General features: G+C 40.4%; 1 protein-coding gene across 3 annotated transcripts in view; it reads left to right on the top strand.

Moving 5' to 3' along the window:
- LOC132819765 (neurexin-1-beta-like) overlaps positions 1-25,732 on the top strand; it is a 578,863-nt gene that overhangs the window by 225,316 nt on the left and 327,815 nt on the right. The gene's annotated exons all lie outside the window — the stretch shown is intronic.

Below are 25,732 nucleotides of genomic sequence, written 5' to 3'. Positions count from 1 at the left end.
CCATTGAGTCCAGAGTGGATTAAATTGATGTGGGCTAAGTACTGGAATGAAAGGTCAATGCCTAGGGTTGGGGATTGGGCGAGGTGGTGGTGTCACTGGTCTACGGGAGGTACAGTTGAATTGGGAAGGTGGGATGATGGTGACATATGTTTGGCATCAGCTGAATAATTACCTCAGGAATTAGACCATGTGTTTAATAGTCTAAACTTTGTTGAGAAATTATTTCTCTTAATTTCTTCAGAACCCTCTGAATTCTCCAATTTCACTTGAGACTTGGAGGTTTCCAGGCATAAAGGAATTACCCCCTGGAAATTTCAATGTTCTGGGATATTCCTGCTGCGTCTGCGATGATGGGGATTATGCCATGTCCCTTTGCCACCTCTGATCTATACAGGAATAACGTCTGTCTGCCATTGGAAAATATAGGCCATGATGTGATGCAGTGTCACTGAACAGAATACAGTAGCGTACATTCAGTGCAATGGTGCTATCCTTGGTGCTGAAACCAAGAACAAGATGTTGAACTCAACATGTGTGATGAAACTGACCAAAACAATACTGCACATCTGTGATTTTGTCTTCTGGGTGCATACTTCATATCAGAGACTCTGCTTTGCTGTTCATAGTTTTGGTGTTTTTCCCTTTTGTGAGGCATGGTGATATGAGTCAGTGCAATTTCTCAAACAATCAAATGCCCAGGCAGGTATACATTGTCACAGCTGATTCTCAATGTCTGTCAAATTGAAATGTCTAGCATTTTGATGAGGCCACTACTTGTGCAGCAGTGGAAGGAAAAAAAAAACAGTTACCCTGGCTCGAAAAGCCAATTATCTTTCAAGCATCAATTTAAACTAACAGAACAGCTGCAACTTGCAGCATATAACAAATGGTAAATCTGTCCAAAAAGTGTTGAGCACGTTTTTCACCAATCTCTGAATTATGAGTCCTATTAACCTAATGGCTTTTTAAAAAGATATTATTAGAATATTAATGCCACTAGGAAAAATAAGATCAGAAAGCAAAACAAAGTTTGCCTCTTTCAATTTTCTGAAAAGAAATTTGTATTTATTTATCATTTTATACGTTCAGTTCTGTGACTTGTGTTTATGATTGAAAAAGGGATACCCACTAACATTATTAGGAACAGTAACATCCAATGCAGTTATCTTCTGAGCTCATTTTGTATTTTAGCTATCATATCTAATCCTATTAGACTAGAGATGGTTCCATCCGGCAACTTGCCTTTGACAAAAATAACGCTCTTTTCTTTTCATAACTTTTGTTCTTCATTAAAATTATCTTCTGTAAAAAATAATTTATCTTTCAAATAAAAGAAAAATATTCTTGTTCAGATGATTTACTTTTTTTAGTTTCAAAGATGTAATGCAAACAACCTGGAGACAGGCTGATTCCATGTCAACCCAAGTCTCCATCAACATGACAAGTATATTATGATCACAGCTGATGTTGTTAATAGACATGTAAGATGCACCATAGAAGTGCACCAACACTCCTTAGACAGCACCTTCCAAACCCACTATTACTTCCATCTCACAGGACACGGGCAAGAGATACTTTGGAACACCGCCATTTGCAAACTCCCCTCCAAGTCACTTATTATCCTGCCTATGAATATATCACCATTTCTTCAATGTGACAGAATCAAAATCCTGAAACCCCCTCCTGACCGGCATTGTAGGTTTACCTATAGTCGAAATAGAACAGTGTAGGTCAGGAACAGGCCTTTGAGCCCACTATATCTGGGCTGATCATGATGCCATTCTAAACTAATCCCAGTTGCCTGCATATGGTCTGTATCCTTCTACTCCTTGTCTGTTCATGTGTCTGTCTAAATGCCTTGTAAATGTTACTACTCTATCTGATTCTACAACCTCCCTGGCAGACCCTTCCAGGCAACTCCTATCCTCTGCGTAACAAAAAAAGTGCCTCACACATCTCCTTTAGAAACTTGCCCCCTCTAACTTTAAACCTATGCCCTCTAGAATTTGACACTTTCATTTGGGAAAAAGGCTCCGCCAGTCCACCCTATCTATGCCTTCATAATTTTATATGCATCAGGTTGCCCCTCAGCCTCCAATGCTTTCGTGAAGTCATTACAAATTTGCCCAATCTCTCCTTAAAGCTAATACACTCCAATTCAAAAAACATCCTAGTAAATCTCGTTTGCACCCTCTCCAAAGCCTCCATATCCTTTGTGTAGTGTGGCTGCAGAAACTATTCATTAAATGTGTCTGAACTAAAGTTTTATACAACTGTAAAATGATTTGCCAATTTGTATACTCAATTCCCTCCACCAATGGAGGCAAGAATGACATATGCATCCTTTACCATCCCATTCATTTGTGTTCCCACTTTTAGGGAGCTATGGATTTGCACCCAAGAAAGTATTAATACTCCTAAGGGTCCTGTTACTGTATGCTTTCATCTTGCATTGCTGCTCCAACTGATTCATGCAGTCTGAGAGGAGCTGCAGGTGGACATGCTTCCTGCTGACATTGTTGTCAGGGTCATTTGGTTTCTCTCTGATCTTCCACACCTCACATGAGGAGCAAATCATTCCACTAACCACCATTACTATTCCTGTACTAACAAATGGGTTAAAAGAAAAAGGAAAGATATACCTTAATGCTGCTAACCCTCCTCATTGAAGCCTCATGCTCACCAAAGCCCACACTTGCACGTAAGTAGCAGCATTTCAACCTCACAGCCCCTGTCCAAAATGGCTGCTCCCGTTAGAGCTTGCCTCCCACTATAAGCTGCTGGAAGAAAAGATAAAATTTCTCTCAGCATCCTCCTCAATTACTTCCCACCGCTACCCTCTTAAGTACATGGACTTCAAGAAGACATCTCACCAACACCTTTAAGAGAAATAGGGACAGTCAGTGAGTACTGGCATTTTGTTAAACATTTTGAAATTAAGAAGGAAATAATAAGCATACCACATACACATACACACAACAGATAGCTTTATTTTTTAGTGTCATTTTACAAAAGAAAAAAAGTGAGTTTATGGGAAATTCATTGTGGAGTCTCTTTGGTACAATGCTATGTCATCTACAGATGTTGCACCCTTGAGAATTGTAAATTGTGAGCATAGAACTTTCAAAGAAATTTCAATGCTTGTCTTATAAAGATCAGATTTGAAACCAGAGTGCAGCATAAAAGCTTCCACAATATGCTACATAGCAGAGATAATAGTTTCAATCGTTACTACACTGGGATAATAACTTAGGAAGATATTGCCATAAAATATGGTAATATATGCCTTCCTATTGAGTTTAATATCTCCCAATTAGCTTCCATAATTTAATACAGTGCTGGTAGTGCCTAGTTCTACAGTGTTGCTCTAACGATTAAAACTATTATTTTAAGATTTTGAGATGTTGTCAATTTTAGGAAGTCTTCTGGAAAACCATTTGCAATTAGTTCACAAAGATGGCCAGGTATGCACTTTTACTGCAGTCATGATCATAGAAATCACTGCTGGTTTCAGTTTGAGAGTGTATATTCTTTTCATGAAGTAAGTTTTTATTGTATTCATTGAGATATATCTTCCACCCAGACTGCCTGCTTACCTGGCAGTCTCCACTCTGTTTCTAGGATTACCCGTCACAACTCACATAGAACCCAACCTCTTCCCCTCAGCATAAAATGGGACATCCCAAGGATTTTGTTTTTGCCTGAGCCAGGTTTGCAGAGCCAGGAGTTTTCCCAATTCTGTGCTCCCGACTGAGTGAAAATTCAGGCCTGAGCAATTGTTTTAGCACTAGTTTTTAACAGAACTGTTATTTTATGTATTAGTTCAGTTGTGCTTGTTTAACATACTGGCCATTATTGCTTCACTATTCTTTCAGGGTTATTCTTTAAGCTCCTAACCTCATTACAGCCTTTGTTCAAACATGGACAAAAGAGCTGAACTCCAGAAGTGAGGTGGTAGTGATTCCCCTTGACATCAAGTCTCCATCTGCAGGATAGTGACATCAATCAGTCCTAAAAACTCAAGGGACGATGGAAATCAAAGGAATAACTGTCTATTGTATTGTGCATATTTTTGATAAATCCTTTGATAATTTCTTAGAGCTTTTATCTAAGATTTTCCATTGATTTCTATGGTGTCCAACTCACTCATTGAGAGCATCGTTTTGCAAAAGTCATTGCAAGACTGAGTTGTTAATGGTGAAAATAACTGCTATATTATATATTTTTTGTCCAGCTTCTATTTGTAGATATTTCCTTGAGACTTGATTAATCTCACAAGACTGCTTGCATGGAAGTCCTCTCAATGCTCTTATTTAATACCAAACATCGATGTCACCATTATTTGAAGAGGAATAAAGAGGGCAAGAATAAAGAATAGAGGAATGGCAACGGGCAACAAAGGCTATTCTGTTTAACCCTTAATATTGAAATGACATCAACGTGAGCCCTAATACAGTTAAAAAAAACTGTGGATGCTGTAAATCAGAAACAGAGAAAAAAAAACAGATTGCTGGAAAAGCTCAGCAGATTTGGCAGCATCTGTGAAGAGAAATCAAAATTAACACTTTGGATCCAGTGATCCTTCCTCCGAAATTAATGATAGTTAGGAAAATGTTGGTTTATCTGCAGAACATAGGGTGGGGGAGAGGATAAGGAGTAAGCAGGGATGGAACGCAGAGAGAGAGGACAATTGGACAAACAAAGGAGTCGATAATGATGTGACTGGGAGGGTGAATAGCTGTTAATGGAGACTGTTATTGGCTGACAATAGGTAGTGTGTAATGGCAAGCTATGTGATAACAAGCCTGGTGTGTGTGGTATGGGGCTGCGAAATGAGGGAGTTCAGGTCCTAAAATTATTGAACTCAATGTTGAGTCCGGAGGGCTGCAGGGTCCCCAAGTGGAAAATGAGGTGTTGCTCTTCCAGCTTGAGCTGAGCTTCACTGGAATACTGCAGCAAGCCTGAGACAGAGATATTGGCCAGGGAACAGGGTGGTGTGTTAAAGTGGAAGAAAGTAAGCACTGTTGATGCTGGAGATTGGAGTTGAAGAGTGTGATGTTGGAAATGCTCAGCCGGTCAGGCAGCATCCAAGGAGCAGGAGAATTAAGTTTCGAGCATAAGTTCTTTATCATGAATTCTAAAGCATGTTAAAGTAGCAGGCAATTGGAAGCTCAGGGTCTTTTTTGTGGGCAGGACGTAGCTGTTCTGCAAATTGGTCCCCCAGTCTATGATTCATTTCCCTCATATAGGGGAGACCATATTGTGAGTGGCGAATGGAGCAGACTAGATTGTGTGTCATGCAGGCAAAGTGCTACTTCACCTGGAAGATATGTTTGGGTCTTTGGATACTGAGGAGGTAAATGGGCAGGTATTACACCTTTGGTGATTATAGGGGAATGTGTGAGTGTGTGTTGGGAGTGAAGGAAGAGTGGACCAATGTGTCCCAAAATAACCAGTCCCTGTGGAAGATGGACAAGAGAGGGGAGGAGAGTATGTATCTGGTGGTGCCATCTCACTGGAGGTGGTGGAAATGGCTGCTGATGATCTTCTGGATGTGGATGCTGGTGGGGTGGTAGGTAACAACAAGGGGAACCCTATCATTGTTGCAAGTTAGAAAAGAGGTGTTGAGGGAAAAGTGCAGGAGATGGGTTGGACCTGGTTGAGACTCCTGGGGAATCCTTGTTAGGTTTGTGCAAATACAAGGAACACAATTGAAAACTGCTTCATATCTCTGGACAGCTAAGGTGACGTATTATGGGAAAACCTGTACAATGCTTCTACAAACCAGTACGATGCCTCCACAGTCACTGATAGTTGCTTATTAAATTTGTTCTGCAAAGAGGTGTAACCATGAAGAAGGAGAAACACAGTGCGTTAACTGGGTCATCAGGAGATTGTTTACAAGTTGAAGCATTTCCCAAAATATTAGTGTACCCAGAGTATGATAACTCCAGCATCTGCAGACCTCACTTTCTCCTACCCAGAGTATGAGCAATGATACAATATACTTTTGATGAACTAGCTGTATTGTACCTTGTAACATACAATTATCAAATATAAAAGGTAGAAACCACATTCACCAATTTTTTTTTCTACACTTGCTTCATATCATGAGTGCCCATCTTTTGCTTTGCAGCTAATGTTCTTCTTAGTCACAAAAGCATTCTTAGCACAATGTATAAATCAATTGAGTTTATTGAGTGATGTCTGAACAGTGTCCATTTATCTAAATGCTCCTCTTTGTGCTGTGGAATTTGTCTGATATATATTACCTAACATACCACATCTAAGTATTTTTTCAGTTCAAAGAATAGCTATCTGATTAGCTGCAAGGTTTTGCTTACAGACTGCTGGGAGCCTGTTATCCCATGGCCTTCTTGGCATGTATACTGTTAGGGCCCTGCATGTGGCATTTGTGGTAGCCAACAGTGTTGTATTTCGTGTGTTATTTCTGGACAACAGATCAAGTTGCATGCATTTGCTTTACTTGAAACTCTTATAACAGCTCAAACCGCAATTTGCAATTATAGATAACTATGTACGCAACCTCCAATGAGCTTGTTTCTGCTGGACTGTATGTAGCAAATGGTCTTGGCCTTGTTTCATTAACATATCCACCCTAAAGTAGGGCTCTACACTTTATTTTTTGTAAAGAGAATGCTCTATACTTTCCACGAGCTTCTTCCATTAGAAAATAAGAAACTTAAATAGAAGGATGAACAAATCTGGGGCCACAGGAGAGGAAATCACATTTCAGAAAAGCAATTAAAAATGCTGACAACAATGGGATTATTATTGTCAATGACATAAAAATGAAAAATAATTGAAATTATGTTAAACCTGCAAAGGCTCAGGTCAGTCACATGGTATATTGTTTCACAATTCAGATTTCCTTAATTAAAATGTACACAGAAGACTGGTGTGGAGTATGACACCATAAATTAGTTGTGAAAAATAGTAGTATTGTCTTATTTAATTCTACTCCTGGTTCACCAGAAACTTCAAAATGCTGTTGAAAGGTAGCCATAGATCCAGGATACTTGTGGTTCACTGTATTTAGTAACCCTGCCTCTAATTAACCAGCTCTACAGCAGTTTGGTTCATAAAAGCCGATTTGCCTTCTGTCCAATAGCAGATCTGTGCAACCACATTGAAGTTCACAGCTTATTAAGTGGATTAGTATGTCAATTGATTTAATGGCTAGTGCACTTTCTTGGGGATGATACCCAATTTTAATATACAGACGGAAAGCATCCATCCTGGTGGCACACTCTTGCTCAGGGCTGCTTAAGAACATGGATGTGATCAATTCTAGGCCTCTGTTGAGCACATTCATACATGTGCTCATAATCTGGTTCCTGCAATTTGGAACCTCAACTAAGCATAAAATATGGTATATAGCAATACCATTTGGTCTAATAATCATGGAATATTTAGCATGAGGTTGAATCAAAATGTTCCTGGTGTAGTATGTTAAATCCAGGTGTAAGTCTGAATTCTATGTCACTGTAATGGACTGCGGTATTTTGATCACATGGTTTGCTCTCTGTGTTAACATTTATAAGAGCATTGCCTTAATGCGTGCTTAACATTTTGCTGCAGAAGCAATGCTGGAACTTTTGTCCCAATAAAAATAATTCTCACACCAGAATAGGACTCACTATTGATAAATTGTGGCAATACTTTGTGCAAAATCAGCACTATTTGGACTGCTGCTAAGAAATGGATTTTCATGGCTGCTGCAGAGTTAAAAGGGTGGGAATAGCAATGTGACATTTCCATTATAATACCTAAAGCTGTAACACTACATTTTTGCTGTAAAACACACACTATATTATTTGCTTGACTGTCAGAAAAACTGAAAGTTGCCCAATATTATTTGTGTGACAAGAATGCACTTTAAGCTATATTGTCTGAGATAGGTATCTGGTACAGACTGAGTTCCTTAAAACGTCTATACTGATTATGTTCACTTTATTATTAATATAAAGATACATTTAAAATAAAGTTGGAGGCAATCTTACAAATATTACAAATCACTCCTGAAGAACGGTTACTGGACCTGAAACATTAATTCTGCATTTTTTGCCACACAAGGCTGAGTTTCTCCAGCAATTTGATTTTGATACAAATCACATGCTGGTTTATGTACAAAAACATGCCTTGTTAAATTTTTGGGCTGTGAAATACAGTTCCGTAGCATAGCTGTTGCCAATGTCACTTCAACTCAGAACTCTGAAATGTTGGTCAGACATGTCTAGTCACTTCAGACAGGGACCACGCATCGTTTTCTTACAGTGAGGGTTATGCATTGGAAGTATGCAGATTGGGAATGTTGTGATGGCAACAATCTCTGACACTGATTTGGTGCAGTAGGTGACATTTTGGATCATGCAAGCCCTTTAATCCTTTCTCCCTTTCAATCACAGCTGAACATGTTAAATTTCTATTCCAGTGGATCTTTCCAGATGGGAGCAAACAACATGAACGATGTCTCCCTGTTCATCATCCATTCCTGCAAAAAGGAAATGAATGAGGCCACACACACAGTAGAAGATAATTTATCATCTTAATGCTGACAAGTGTTAGAAACTTTGTTTTACCTAATTATTAATCTGCTTGTAGAACTGTTGTTCTAAGCTGATAATAACCACCTTAAAAGACCAGAGCTGAGTAAATGCATAAACAGTCAACTAAACAACAAAGCTGCTTTAAGTTTCTCAGATAATCTTGCTGAATTGAGTTTCTTGCTGAAATGCAAATGTTAGTTATTATATGAAAGTAAAATAAAAGTTAGTCTCATGAATCACCCTATGGTTCAGTAGTATGAAAAGGAGTTAGAACAATAAATACAGTTGGTTGCTTTACTGTGAGCATGATCAACTGACAAGCAAATACAAACAATGAGGCTGAGAAGTCATTGATCTGAAAGGTTTGCTTCATTTCGAAGACAGTGACTAACCTACTGAGTACTTCCCATATTGTTATTTTTATTTGAGATTGGCAGCATTACTTTTCTATGAATGGGATTTCCAGTTGATCATTGTAAAATCAAGTGCACACACATGGCTTTGTGGGTACAAAATATTAATGAGGAGATGTTGCATTTCTGTAAAAAAATCCATCTATTAATGTATAGTTAGTGAGACAAGATGCCAATAGAATCCTGTTAATCAGTGCCTGTTATTCTGGCTGTACCCACTGCACATTCATCTTGCACCAGTCAACTGTACCTGTCACCCTTGTCCTGTTGTGAAGAACCCAATACTGGTTGACTTTGTACCTGGCTCATGGCATTTTTCGTCCACTCGATCATCTGAGGCAAGTGTCCCTTCGTTGAAAGTCATGCTACTACCAGAAAGTTAAAAATCACACAACACCAGGTTATAGCCCAAACGGTTTAATTGGAAGCACACTAGCTTTCAGAGCGTCTCCAAATCATGACTACTACCAGGAAGGTTGCAAAACACCTGAGGTCCCAATATCATAGATGCCAGTTTTCAGACAATGTGAATCACTCTATGTGATACCTAGGAAAAGCTGAAGACATTGAATACTGCAAAGAGCATGGAACCTGACAATATTCTGGCAATGGTACTTAAGACGTTTGCTCCAGAGTTAGTTGGGCCCAGAGCCAAGCTGTTCGAGTACAACTATAACACTGGAATCTACCTAACAGTGTGGCGAAGTGTTACAGTACGTCCTTTGTCAGAAAAAAACGGGACAAATCCAACCTGGCTAATTAATATCCCCCAGTCTCCTCATGATTCTCTGCAAAGTGATGGAAGGGGTCATTGACAGAGCTATTAAATGAAACTTGGTAAGCAATAACCTGCTCACGGATGCTTCTATTGCAGGACCACTCAACTCCTGCTTTGGTTGAAACATGGACAAAAGAGCTGAACTCGAGAGGTGAGGTGAGAGTGATTACCCTTGACATCAAGGCGACATTTCACAGATTGTAGCATCAAGGAGCCCTAATAAAATTGGAGTCATTGAGAACTGAGGGAAAACTCCGCAAAGACTTGGTACACACCTAGAAAAATGAAAGGTAGTTTTTAAAATCAGTCATTCAGTTGCTGGACATCACTACAGAAATTCCTTAGGATAATATTCTAGAACTAAATATAATCACTTGAATAATCAATGAGTTTCCTCCCATGGTCATGTTGACGGATTATTGCGCAGTTTTCAACACCATTCGTGCTTCCTTCAATATTCTTTTGATGTTTAAATGCAGCAAGACCTGGACAATCCCCAGGCTTGGGTTGACAAGTGGCAAGAAACATTCATGCCACACAAGTGCCAGACAATAACCACTTTCAGTTGGAGAAAATCGAACCATCACCCCTTGATATCCCTTGGCATAACTATTACTGATGCTTCACTATCAGTAGAAGGTAAATTAAACTAGTCCATGCAAATATTGTGATAACAGGAGCAGGTCCAGAGGCTTGGCATGTCCATCATTGACAAGGCACAAGCCAGGATCATGATGGAATAATGTTTACTTGCTTGGGCAAGTGTAGCTCTGCCAACACTTGAACTTGATCCACCCAGGACTTAGCAGTCTGTTTGATTGGCATCCTTATCTAGCAATTTCAACACTTATTTCCTTTGCTACCAATGCAGAGTAGCATCAGAGTGTGCTGTCCACAAGATGCATTGCAGCAACTCACCAAGACTGATTTAACAGCACCTTCCAAATCAATGACATCTATCACCTGTAAGGGCAAGCAAATACGTAGAAGCAGTACACTACTTGTAAGTACTCTCTGAACCCCACACAATCCTGACTTGGAACTCTGGATTAGAGTGGTGTTGGAAAGGCACAGCAGTTCAGACAGCATCCGAGGAACAGGAAAAATGCGTTTTGGACAAAAGCATGGCTGAAAGGCAAGACTAAAGGCATTGATGGAGTGGTATGTGTTGGAAGAATGAATGCATCCATCCTGAAAGAAGGAATAGGGTTGTACACCACAGAGGCACCAGCATTTCCTGGAACCCACAGTCATCCTCGTAATGAATTGGAGGCAGATTGTTGGAACACCAAGCTGAGCCTGCTTAGCAACACCTAGCAATCTCATGATGTCAGCCTATCATTCTTGTGAAGCACACAGACTCTGATGGCTTCTCTGACATCTCTGCAATGGAAGTTGTGGATATTTTAGAGATCTAATACGCACTCCCAATATCCATTTGTTCATTTGACATTGTAATCAATAAGGAAACAGGAGACAGTTAAGTAACTCAAGAAACTCCACTTTATTTATAATTAATACCTGTTAAAGCAGCAACTTGACAGGGATATTTTGGCATTGCTTTCTAGTTTAGCTTAGCGTACAGGTCGACTCTCAGTTGCTTAGCCTCTTTCCACTGCTTCATGGACATTTCACTCCTAGTTGGAAGCAGAAAAACTTCAAACTCTCATTGACATTCAGTTGCATTCTGACTGACCTAAGCGAAGGGAGGCTTATTGCTAATTGGTTTAAGGAATATGTGTTCGATTTCTAATTAGCTGTTTTGGTGATTGACATTGACTGAGTTAAAAATCACACAACGTCAGGCTATAGTCCAACAAGTTTAATTTTAAACACTAGCCTTTGGAGTGCTGCTCCTTCATCAGGTGGTTATGGAGTACATAATTGTAAGACACAGAATTTATAGCAAAACTTTTGCTATAAATTCTGTATCTTATAGCTTTGTACTCCACTATCACCTGATGAAGGAGCATTGCTCCAAAAGCTAGTGTGCTTCCAATTAAACCTGTTGGACTATAACCTGGTGTTGTGTGATTATTAACTTTGTCCACCCCTGTCCAACACCGGCATCTCCAAATCATGTCATTGATTGATGTTACCTCCCACTATTTCCTGTCTGGTACTTTAAGTTGTCATTATCTGCACTAAATTTTGATGTTGTCACTTTAGTAATTAGAATAAAGGAGAGCCATATGTAGTCAGGACCCAAAAATCAATAGCCTAAAGCTTAAGTCTCAATCCTTGCTTAATTGGCAAAGTTCCATTAAATCAGACATTTACTTATCACTGACTGTTGTTTTGATTTTGTTGTATTGATGCTTACAAACGCCTTGCATTACCTTAATACAGAAAAGCAGAAGTTAGAGCAATTTTTCCAAATTGTACAGGATATGTCAATAATTACAAATTTAAATCTAAGACAAAAGTTACATTTGGTCATTTGCTGTACTTTTAATATACCAATGCAGGAACAGAGCTGTGGTATGATTTCTTGAACAGGGCTAACAAACCAGGAGTGCATTATCTTTGCTTTATTCAACCTTAGAAATCTGGACCTGGGGTTAAAGCAGACTTAGTTCAGCCTTCCAAACGAAACTCTAAACATTAGTTCTTGTCTTCACCCTGATCACTATCCCACGATGCAACTGATTTGACAAATGAAGCTAAGCAGAGTCACAGGATGTCAGAATGTCAAGATCTCCATTCACTCCTGTTATATGGAATACAATAATATTCGATTAATGGATGAATGTAGTTTAGTTATGAGATTACTGTTAAACTCAGATCATCCCCTGCCCTTGGATGAGGTGATACACGAACTATATTTAACCCTGGCTCGTCTGCAGCCCACTCATTGCCATTGACTCAAACAAGTATTGTGATCATTCTGTATGTTAGTTTCCCACTACTGTAATCTTATAGCTTGGACTTTGGGACCACAGGTCCTTCAACACGTTTATGCTGCAAATCCTGTTATGGAGTTGACCACCACTTCCATGTTTGATGTGATGGGCTCCAAGCTCTGTGTGAAACTTTGTGCTAAGTTGAAACCAGATTCCTCCATCCTTCTTGAAATTGACAGTTTGCATCCCAGAAGGCCTGCCAATATACTCAATATTGTGGTAAGCATAATAAACAGTTTAGATTACTTACTGTGTGGAAACAGGCTCTTCAGCCCAACAAGTCCACACCGACCCACTGAAGCGCAACCCACCCAGACCCATTCCCTTACATTTACACCGTCACCTAACACTACGGGCAATTTAGCATGGCCAATTCACCTAACCTGCACATTTTTGGACTGTGGGAGGAAACCGGAGCACCGGGAGGAAACCCATGCAGTTGCCTGAGGCAGGAATTGAACCCGGGTCGCTGGCGCTGTGAGGCAACAGTGCTAACCATTGTGCCACTGTGCCGTTCTGTGTGAGGCTGTATCAACACTCTCATTCGAGTCCCCTGCCCTTGGATGAGGTGATACATGAACTATATTTAACCCTGGCTCGTCTGCAGCCCACCATTGCCATTGACTCAAACAAGTATTGTTATCATTCTGTAACGTATGTGCAATGCCAGTATCTAAGCTGGTGGTGATGAATGTCAGATCAAGTGACAATGCATTTTTATCAAAGGAATAGTGTTGTTCTTACCCTTCACACTGAGGCTCCAGTCTCTGGTCAGGCTGCAATTCCTGAGTACTGAAAATAGAAAATGAAGAGAAGTGTTTAGGTGAGGCAAGAGGTGAGGTGAGCAACAACTTTACTGCCCCAGCTTGCAATTCATGCCAGTTAGCAGAATTACTGAAATTGGAATGAACAAGGTGCATGTGACAGGAACATATTGTCAGCCTGAATGTTCTCTCTACTGGCCAACTCAGACACAGTCAGTTCCATAATGGAAACCACCATTCTTTCCAGAGTGCTTGCTCTTAAAGATGTGTGACAAGTGTCCCCTTGTCGGTAGTCCTCTCCTCTGGTTTTCGGCTTGCTTTCTCCCATTCCATTCTGTAAATTTATCTTGTGCACTCCCGCACACCCCCTCCTTGCAAATAAAAAATTGTGAGCTATTTTATACAATCAAGCTGAATGACAGGAGGCACAACATTCTCCTCCAAGTCTTGATGAGCCTGGGCATGGTATAACCATCCACTGCAAACCTCATACCTTCATCTAATATTGTCCTCTTGGTTTTAATTGTGACATCTTTGGCACCAACTTGTTAAAACTCAGTTAGCCACATAGCTACCTTGAGGAGAAACGTTTGATTAGTAATGATAATGGAACTGCTTATTCAAAAAGACAAAACCGTATTAATATAACAACCACCTGAAGAATGTTCATTCTTGGGCAAATACTAAAGGTTTCCGATTCATAAAAGCTGATTGTAATTAAATAGTAGACAATTTCCCATGTAAAGTTAAAACAATGCAGATTAATTTATGGATAATTCCATTCGAAGACTGATTCTGCCAGGTCAAGAACCATAGATCAATTCAACTATAACTCCCATTGCTTCTCATGTACTCATGTACATTAATTTTGTTGTCAACTTTGACAACTTTGAATACAACTTGCCAAGTGATAAACTTTTTTTTGATGCATTATTTATTGTTATTTTATACTTTGCTCAAATGGATATTTTTTTTTCTGGATTTTCCAACTGGCTTCACTTTCAAATGGAAGTGATTATGTTAGGATATCTCACATGCAAGAGGTGAAATTGAAATGGAAATTTGAATCAGACGTGTGCATTTTTTTTGTTCCGACTCTTATGGTAGCACCTCGTTCACCTTTTTGCTTTAAAAAATTGCATCCTTACAAGACTGCAATTTTGAAACTGACTAATGGGTTAAAGTGGCTTGAAGGGCAAGAAAGAATTTTAAAGAACTCAGGAAGGGAATGGAGAAATAAAGGACCTCTCCCAATAATAGTAATCGCATATGTTCTGGTGATCTGGCACATGACGTAAAAGAATAATTTTCGATTGCATTAAATAATAATGCCTGTAATTCATGAAAATTAGAAAAGAACGGTTTTGTCCTTGAACTTTGGTTAATAAATTTAGTGCAAAATCAGTTGGCTTTTGATTGCTAAATCCAGGTCTATTCAAAATGGACTTCAAGCAGTTCATTGTAACTCCAGATTCACACAATGCAAATTAAATTGCATTTCAGATAGATTCATTTTGGGATATAATTTTGTCATTCATTTGGAGTATGCCATATGATACATGTGGCTTGCTTTGTAGCTACAGGTGACTTTGGACCTATTGTTCCCAGAGCTCTCCAACACAGTGGTTTTCCTCATGTCATGTTTGAGCTTAATGTAGGTTAATTGATGGAGATTGATTGCTATGATTAGCCAAGAACTTCATTATCAAAGTATCATGAGACTACAAGGATGGTTCAAGACAAACTCAGTGGACCTTGTTTTTTTTTTCATCTTGAATCTCCTATGTTCCTAGATGGGGAGAATGCTTCGCAGAATCATTTTGTCAAAATCTGTGCCGTGCATTTATTATTTGCGACATCAGTATGTATGGAATGAAAATATGTATAGCAACATAATTTGTGATTGCACCCAGTAAAAATAGTAAAGAAAAACTGACAGTGCAAGGAATAGACAATTATCTGTTAGGCGTTTTAATATGACACAAGTGTAGAAGTTATTTAAATAGATTCTATTTAAAGGAACTAACTAAAGGTTTTCTGAAATTTATGAGACTTTTTTTTAATATGGCTGTTGCTAATAGGTATTTACACTGCTACCCATAACAGCATTGCTACCTAATTACTTATGCCAACTAGGAGATGTGGAATAGAGCACATCCTGCTGAAACAGTGGTTATGTCACAATTTGTTTCTTCAGGCAACAGGAAATATGCAAACGGTTATTTGGTCATTTAGAGCATGTTTTTTTACTTGAGGTTGCTAAGGGATAATAGGCTACAGTTAATTAGATTCTCTGTGCTGGTAGAAACAGTGATAATTGGCAGCGTCGAATATGTTGAAAATCATGAAATGTATCCGTGAGCTAAGATACGTGGAAATTATTTATGCTGAATAACGTACAATCAATGAAAAGCAAAGATATCTATTTTTAAAAACATAGGATTTGTGACATATATTGTCATTAAATCCCATGTACTGAAGAAATGGGATGAATGAAGACTCAGCAGAAAGCTCTGTAATACAAGACCATGGAATTATGTGAAAGAGGTAGAAGTGATGTTAGAAAGTCCTGAACAGGGTCTGAACTGAGGGTGAAGAGCATGGAAAGAATAGGCTTTCTTCTACTCAGTTTTATGTTTGTTGCTTCCTTTTTCATAGATATTTCTTTCTTTTTTGCTCTGAATGTTTACTTTCCAACTAGCATGCTATACTTTGGCAGATGGGTGTTTTTGTTTCTGTTGCTGCTTTCTACCCAAGCCATGAAAAAATATATGACTAGCTGAGAATGACTTGACCTATAATTAGTTCTCTGTCCCACTCAGTGAAAAACCTTGCACAGCATTACCGGTCAGTAAAATAATAACGATTCGAGCGCTGCTCAATGGGACCAAGCTCATGTCTTGTTTTCATCACTGAACAGGGAATGGGGCAGATTTCCTGAGCATCGTAGAATCTTTCTGATTATAAGTTAAGTGAAATGAAAATCAGATAGTTACTGTATGGATGAATGGGTGGAGAGAAGAGGAAGCAATCTGCTTCACTAGATTATCATAGGCACTAGACAGAGAAAATGAAGTATTAGCCCATGATCTGTAATTTGGGTTTCCATACATAGAGGTCCAGTACACTGTGCAGTACCTCATTCCACAATCTTATATATTCTGCTATAGACACCAAACATCTGGCATTTTGAATTTCAGTATTGCTTACTGTGACGACCCCTTCTCCCGCTTCCAACACACCCCATCCACCTGAACACCCCGTGCTGGCCTCTTACCCGCCCTCGATCTCTTCATAGCCAACTGCCACCGCGACATTAACCACCTCAACCTGTCCACCCCTCTCACCCACTCTAACCTCTCACCCTTGGAATGTGCAGCCCTCCACTCCCTCCGTTCCAACCCCAACCTTACTATCAAACCCGCTGACAAGAGAGGCGCGGTAGTAGTTTGGCGCACCGACCTTTACACCACTGAGGCTAAATGCCAGCTCGCGGACACCTCCTCCTACTGCCCCCTTGACCATGACCCCACCTCCCACCACCAAACCATCATCTCCCAGACCATCCATAACCTTATCACCTCAGGGGATCTCCCATCCACCGCCTCCAACCTCATAGTTGCACAACCCTGCACCGCCCATTTCTACCTCCTGCCCAAACTCCACAAACCTGACTGCCCCGGCTGACCCATTGTCTCAGCCTGCTCCTGCCCCACCGAACTCACCTCTGCATACGTCGACATGGTCCTGTCCCCCTTAGTCCAAGAACTCCCCACCTACGTTCGGGACACCACCCATGCCCTCCACCTCCTCCATGATTTTCGCTTCCCCGGTCCCCAATGCCTTAACTTCACCATGGACATCCAGTCCCTGTACACCTCCATCCCCCATCACGAAGGACTCAAAGCCCTCCGCTTCTTCCTTTCCTGCCGCACCAACCAGTACCCTTCCACTGACACCCTCCTTCAACTGACTGAACTGGTCCTCACTCTGAACAACTTCTCTTTCCAATCCTCCCACTTCTTCCAAACTAAAGGAGTAGCCATGGGCACCCACATGGGCCCCAGCTATGCCTGCCTCTTTGTAGGATATGTGGAACAGTCCATCTTCCGCAGCTACACTGACATCACCCCCCCACCTTTTCCTCCGCTAGATCGATGACTGAATCGGCGCTGCCTCATGCTCCCACGAGGAGGTTGAACAGTTCATCAACTTTACCAACACCTTCCACTCCGATCTCAAATTTACCTGGACCGTCTCAGACTCCTCCCTCCCCTTCCTAGACCTCTCCATTTCTATCTCGGGTGACCGAATCAACACGGACATTTACTATAAACCGACCGACTCCCATAGCTACCTCGACTACACATCCTCCAACCCTGCCCCCTGTCAAAACGCCATCCTATATTCCCAATTCTTTCGTCTCCGCCACATCTGCTCCTAGGAGGACCAGTTCCAATACCGAACAACCCAGATGGCCTCCGTCTTCAAAGACCGCAATTTCCCCCCAGACGTGACCGACGATGCTCTCCACTGCATCTCCTCCACTTCCTGCTCCTCTGCCCTTGAGCCCCGCCCCTCCAATCGCCACCAGGACAGAACCCCACTGATCCTCACCTACCACCCCACCAACCTCCATATATATTACATCATCCGTCGTCAATTCCGACATCTCCAAATGGACCCCATCACCAGGGATATATTTCCCTCCCCTCCCCTATCAGCATTCCGAAAAGACCACTCCCTCCGTGACTCCCTTGTCAGGTCCACATCCCCCACCAACCCAACCTCCACTCCTAGCACCTTCCCCCGCAACCGCAAGAAATGCAAAACTTGCGCCTACACCTCCCCCCTCACTTCCCTCCAAGGCCCCAAGGGATCCTTCCATATCCATCACAAATTCACCTGCACCTCCACACACATCATTTACTGCATCCGCTGCACCCGATGTGGCCTCCTCTATATTGGGGAGACAGGCTGCCTATTTGCGGAACGTTTCAGAGAACACCTCTGGGACACCCGGACCAACCAACCCAACCACCCCATGGCTCAACACTTCAAACTCTCCCTCCCACTCCACCAAGGACATGCAGGTCCTTGGGCTCCTCCATCGCCAGACCATAGCAACATGACGGCTGGAGGAAGAGCACCTCATCTTCTGCCTAGGAACCATCCAGCCACAAGGGATGAAATCAGATTTCTCCAGTTTCCTCATTTCCCCTCCCACACCTTGTCTCAGACCCAACCCTCGAACTCAGCATCACCTTCCTAACCTGCAATCTTCTTCCTGACCTCTCCGCCCTCACCCCGACTCAGGCCTATCACCCTCACCTTAACCTCCTTCCACCTACCGTCTTTCCAACGCCCTCCCCCAAGTCCCTCCTCCCTACCGTTTATCTTAGCCTGCTTGGAACACTCTCCTCATGCCTGAAGAAGGGCTCATGCCCGAAACGTTGATTCTCCTGCTCCTTGGATATTCCTGACCTGCGGCGCCTTTCCAGCAACACATTTTCAGCTCTGATCTCCAGCATCTGCAGTCCTCACTTTCTCCTACTGTGTTGTGCACCAACATAGTGTCACAGTCATAGAATCATAGAAACATACAGCATGGAAACAGACCCTTTTGTCCAACTCATCCATGCCGCCCAGATATCCTAAATAAACCTAGTTCCATTTACCATCATTTGGTGTACATCCGACTAAACCATATTCCTATTCATATACCTATGCAGATGGCTTTTAACTGTAATTGTACGATCTTCCACCACTTCCTCTGGCAGCTCATTCTATACATGCATCACCCACTGTGTGAAAACGTTACCCCTTAGGTCCCTTTCAAATCTTGCCCCTCTCACCTTAAATCCTCTAGTTTAAGGAGGAAACTGGATCTTCTTCTTTATGGACAATAGTCCATAAAATTTGGAATTCAGCAAGACAGCCTAATTTTGCAAGGAGTTGAGAAGAGATTTTCAGTGTCTGTCATACTCGAAGGGGTATATTAAGTTTGAGGATGTGGTGGGAGAAATCACTGGGGAAGGACAGCAGCAGAAGAGTAATTTTGAGTTGTGAGAATATTGCAATGTTGATGGCATGTCATTGAGAAACTCTGGAAAGGAGTTGTTGGATGACACTGTGGAACGTGCTGTAGCTGCTTTGTAGCTATTACTTGGAAGTTGGCTTACTCTAGTGTTGATGTCTTAATAAATATTGTGAGTAAGTTGGGTAAAATATGGGCATGCAGATTAAAGAAGTAGGTGTAATAATTATACAAAGAAAGAGCAAAAAGTATTTAACAGCGGCGAAAGGCTTAGATGTTGGCTAAACACATTGAGCGAAGGGCAGGAGACAATATTTTGGATTGGTGTTAATGAAGTATCAGGAAATGAGGGACATATTGTGGAAGCCATGAAATAAGTAGGAGCAGAAGTACAGGAAGGTGATAATTAATTCTCCCCTGGAGGTTTCAGAAGTGACTTTCTCAGTCTACTACAAATATATTATTAACTGCTAACTTCATATTTGTGCTTGTTTCTGGTAGAACCATTTGGGGAATCCTATCTCAATAAGAGACAAAGCTTTCAGAATAATACAAAGAGAAAAGAGCAGAAACAAGTTCAACAGCCTAAAGCCCATTTCTGAAATGACAACTTGTGCAAATCAAGTTGAAAGCAAAAGGTTTTGTCAAATGTTCTGAATATAGATGGAACAGTGGCATGGAAAAGTTGGTTTTCGGTGGGAGTCATCATAGAAAGTGGCTGCTGAAAAAGCCTTTGGATGACAGAAACAATTCTAGGTGACCTGAAGTGGGTGGCTATGCAATGATTAGAAGCACAGTGTAACTGCCTTGCAGCTACAGCTAGAAAGACTCATTAAAGTACATATAACAGAAAGGTATGTTTAAGTGCAATGGAAAGGACATGTTGTAAACATTTTCTGCATTGTCAGAATTAAACCAGAGATGCTTTCTTTATCTGTAAATTTCTTCTGTAGAAGTAAAGAATAAATTAGGAAGATAATTTGAGTTTGAATTTTATTTCCAAATCTCATCAATGAAGAGAGCAGAATGCATCAATTTCTTCTTCTATATATAATATTTGTTGAAAGATTTACAGCTCACATTTATCACCAAATTACAGAATTCCTTAATTCAACTGATGCTTCCAGTACAATTGGATGTCCTTGGAAAATAAAATGTAATGTTAAGTGAATACATAAAAGTATAAACTTTCCATTTAAAAATCGCTAAGCAGAAGTTACTAGACTATTATAATCAACTGAATTTTATCTGCAGTAATTGTGTTGATCTCCTGGAATAATGACACAAAGTATTGGGCTAAAAATTGCTTTGCATACTTTCTCAGATACAGGAATGGTCAATGAATGCTATTATTCTAACAATAAAGTTAAAGAATAGAAATCTATAATAAAAACACATGGTTCTGCAATCACATGTATGCACCATGCACTCACAAGTCCCATCAGAAGCTACTCAGGCTACTCATCAAACATCCAGATACTCCATCTTGCCTTCACACAACTGACAATGTTTTCAGTGTCATGTGAACATCTTAATGTCTCTAGATAACTCCAGGAGCTCTGACAGTTGGAGTACCCAAACACAATGCTGTACAAGGACTTCCTTTCTTCTCTTTCTCAAAGAACAATGTAACTTATCAAGGAATGGAATAAAGCCAAGCCATCAGGGGGACAAGGGCTACTACACCTTTTGAGTCCAAAGGAGGAGATGTCCGTTAGCGTCATGAGACCTGCTGAGACAGTGCACCCGATGTTACAGAGATCTTTGACGAAAAAAGGAAGGGTTATTCAGGCAAATGTCCGAAGCATAAATATTTTCAGTTGCTTCATCATGATTCCTTTCCGTATCAAAATAAGGGGTGAAGGCCTGAAATAAGCACAGATTTACTAGAGAAGCTCTTCAGGTCTGGTAGCATTTGAGGAGAGAGAAAGAATTGATGTTTTGAGGATACTTTTACTCCTCTCCTAATCATACTCAAAATATTACTTCTATTTCTCCCTTCACAGATGCTACCACTGAGTTTATCCAGCAATATCTTTCCAATTTTCCAGCACCCACAATATTTTGCCTTTAATCAAACAGCTCAACATTGTCTGTACAAAGGATCCCACTTGATTGGCATCTCATCCACAACCAGGAAGAAGTCCTGATCAACTGTGCATTATGTCAGCAGTGTGTACCACCTACAAGAGACATTGTTAATAAGGTTCCTTCGACAACATCTTCCAAACCCATAATCTTAGAAGACGAAGGGCAGCAGGTACGTGAAATGACACTAGTAAGCATGCATCTCAGGAGACCTAGACTTGACAGATGGTGCAATATGCTCTCCCAGAGGGCATTCGATTTCAGTAGTTACTGAATCAAAAATTGATCTGAATCAAAAAAATTCTATCACTAGAATTAGAATTTATCAATGTCCTCTCACATAAGGTAGGAGCTTCTGCAACTTGACCATCTAGACTAGGGAAGAAAGGAGTTACCCTGGTTGAGTCAGTCTGAATTCAATCTCATTTTATTGCACAAAATTGGCTGCAGCATCTTATGTGGCGATATAAGAATTATTTCCACCTACTTACGCTTCTGATAATTATTTTCTGGTTGGAAGTTTAAATAGAAGTTATTTCTTTCATTGGAGAAATGATGGTATTGATCCATCTGTATGTTGATATTCAGAGTTTTAAGATTTGCCATGATTGCATAGGCAAGAGAATAGGCAGTCTGGATTTAGATTGACATGAGGAATGGGAAGAGATAATATCACAGAAATCGAAACCAAAGTCAATATTTGTACAGTGTTAAAGTTGTGTATCTGCAACTGAGTCGATAGTGACAACGTAATCAGTGCCCAACTCAAGATGTAATGATTGGGATGAGATAAGAATGAGATAAACAAGTAGAGTGAAATAGTATCCTGCTCAACAATGTGATGACACTTGCAATTTTATACCAAAAGAGCTAAATAAAATTTAGAACCTTTTATCAGTGAAATATAGACTCATATTTCACAGCCCATGAATGGCTTTATGATCTTACAAAAATGTTTGATGTTGCAATTGGAAAGAAACATAGCATCACAACGAAATTCCGCTCTGTTGGCAGTGTAGTTAATTGTATTGAGTCCAAATGCCTGTGTGAAACAAGGCTGGGGGTGAGCACACTTCGAAACTACATCTGATCAGCATGGACAGGTTGGACTTTCGTATAACTGTTTTACAATGTAGTGACATGGGAAACCTGAACACCGCTTAAGTTGCCACAGGTAGAATTGTACATTTCCCTGACATCCTTTCACTCTGGTGTAAAATTTGGGTGATCTGCCCTGATCTGGTGGATTATCCCAAACCATTTAATGTTCAGCAGGAGAGTAATTGACTCAGGATGAGTCCTCCACCAATGACTAGTGGAAAGCCTACTTCCAAGAGCCTGCTGACCAATCAAATGGTTTACAATCTTCTGGTTCAAGCAGGGTCCAGGAAAAAGGATTGATCAGATCTGATTCCCTACAGTGTGGAAACAGGCCCATCAGCCCAATACATCCACACCGATCCTCTGAAGAGTAACCTGCACAGACCTACTTCCCTCTAACTAATACACCAAACACTATAGACAATTTACCATGGCCAATCCATCTGGCCTGCGGGAGGAAATCCACACAGACACGGGGAGAATGTGCAAACTCCACACAGACAGTCACCCAAGGCTAGAATCGAACCTGGGTCCCTGGTGCTGTGAGGCTGCAGTGCTAACCACTGAACCACCGTGCATCTGTTATTACTTGTTGATGTGTGGTCATGGGTGGAAAGGGAAAGACTGCAAAGGCACCATAAGGAGGAGGTTGCTCAGTGAATGGAAAGAGGTTGAAAAGGAAGGACAACAATCTTAAACATATCACCAACATGATACCCAACTAACAGGGAGCCATGAAAACTTGAAATCACAACAGCAATTAATTCCTTCCAAAGAAATTGATCACTTAAAGTTGCAGAAAAATATCAATTGTTAAAATATGATGAAATCTAAAATGCAATAAGAAAGGCAGTGACTATCGAATGACCATGTTCCAGTTTTATGCATATATAATGGAAGCATATTAACTGTGACCTCACTAATCTACAGATTTAGGGTGATGATTTTTATTGTGCAGATGCAATGAATAGTGGCATCAGTATGTACCATCTACAATATGTACTACACAAACTCACCCAGTCTCCATTTTACAGGGCTTTCCAACCCCTTGAAGTCTAAAAGCTAGAAGGACAAAGACAGTAGATGTACAGGAGCAACACCACTCGCAAGTTCTCCTGAAAGCCGCATACTATCCAAACTTGGAACTATATCACCGTTCCTTTACTTTCACATAGTCTAAGTCTTTGACATCCCTTCTAAAAATCACTATGTATGTACTGTATCCCAAGCAGTTCACATTCACCTTCTCCAGGCCATTTAGGGATGGACAGGAAATGCTGGCCAGACAGTGATATCTATAATAGGAACAAATAAGAGAAAAAAAGTCATCTGATTTTGTTGTATTGGTCAAGAATATGGACTGTGAACTTTTTGCATTTAAATCATACTCTTGGACTGAAATTGTGAAGCTTTGCCCCAAACATAGAATCTTATTTCATGAAAATACTGGTACAAAATTGGGAATAAGAATTAATTTGTCTGAGTATGTCACTTTTGATTTTCTGGTCATTAAGTCAATAGCCAAATGCTGCAAATTGGGCTTCATATGGATGCTACTATTTGAAATTTTAATCTGTTGATCAACCCTCCAGATCAGGCAAGGCTTGTAGTTTTAATAATTACGTAATAACTTTGATTGCTCATTCATTGGTGAAGACTCTAAATACGTTATTGATTGTTGGCATCAACTGATGACTGACATAACATATATTATTGGTATGAAGATTGCCACTAAAAATTTTAAGCTAGTTGGCCTATTTAATTTTTTTTCTGATGTTGAAGTATTGTGAACTGTAAGAACAGTAGTGAAAAACTTCAAAAGGACATAAGTTTTTGGATTATGTTTACACTCGGCATATCTCTTTTTAATTCATTCAGAGGCATGTGAGATTATATATGTTGATTTTAATAATGAGGAGTGGCAATGTAAACTAGGTGGTACAATTCCAAAGGTGGTGCAGAAATGTGCAGACTTTGAGGCACACAGGCACAAATTGTTGAAGTTGGTGTTCAGGTTGTGAAAGTGGTTAAAAAGACACATGCAATCTTCTAAACTTGTAAATTGAGGCCTAATTACTGAATCATTATAATCTACAGGTTCTACCTTCAATTGAAATATTGTGTGTAATTCAGGGGGTATACATCAGGAAGGATGACAAGGCTTTAGTCTGGGTACAGAAAAGGGTAATACAATGCTGGTTCAAAGGATAAGAGACTTCAACATGAGAGATGAGAGAAGAGAGGTCGTAAGGTGATTTTATAAAATTATGAAGAATCCAGACAGAGGGGAAATGTTCCCTTTGGCAGTGGGATCAAGAATGGGAGGACCCATACTGATTGGCTAAAGAACCAAAAGTGATACGAGAAAACATCCTTTGAGGTAGCAAATGGTTAGGATCTGGAATACACTCCCTGATAAAGTAGTGTGGGTAGACTCAATTCTGACTTCTGAAAAGGAATGGGATAAGCACCTGAAGATAAACATCCTGCAGGATAATGGGCTAAGGATTGTGTATATGAGCTGAATTGCTGTTACGTAGAGCTGGTGCCATATAGCCTCTTCCCTCAACATAAAGCTCACCCAAGCTGGAAGGAGTTGCCATGAGCTGATCATTTTGGATTCCTGGTTGTAGAGGGAGGCCTGGTTACAGAGGGAGGCAAGAGAACGGTATTGGAGTTCAAAACAAGAAACACAGAGCAGGTCAGTCAGCTTCTAGAAAGACAAAAGGTGTTCACATTTCAAAGTTAAAAGAAGCCTTACATTAATGTGACTTTGCTGGAATATGACCTTTATCAGAGCTGGGCAGGCACTCAAACTGTGACATTTTGTTGCTGTCTGATTGATGTAAACATAACTTGATGAAAACCTGCCCTACAATTTTAGTCCTGAGCCCTGGTATGATTGATAATTATAGTTGATTGTTAAAGACATCATTTTTCATTTTTCTTAACCTATCCTGATATTTGTTAAAGATGGTGCATGACTAGCTCCAGTATAAAAGTTTCTTTACCGAGTACCAACTACACAGGGTTTTTGTATGACCTTGTCAGAACAATTTTCACATATCTACACTTTCC

The sequence above is a fragment of the Hemiscyllium ocellatum genome, chromosome 10 (genome assembly GCF_020745735.1).
Source record: "Hemiscyllium ocellatum isolate sHemOce1 chromosome 10, sHemOce1.pat.X.cur, whole genome shotgun sequence".
NCBI lineage: Eukaryota > Metazoa > Chordata > Chondrichthyes > Orectolobiformes > Hemiscylliidae > Hemiscyllium > Hemiscyllium ocellatum.
The sequence above is the reverse complement of the archived record's forward strand: the minus strand, read 5'-3'. Positions and strand labels throughout refer to the sequence as shown.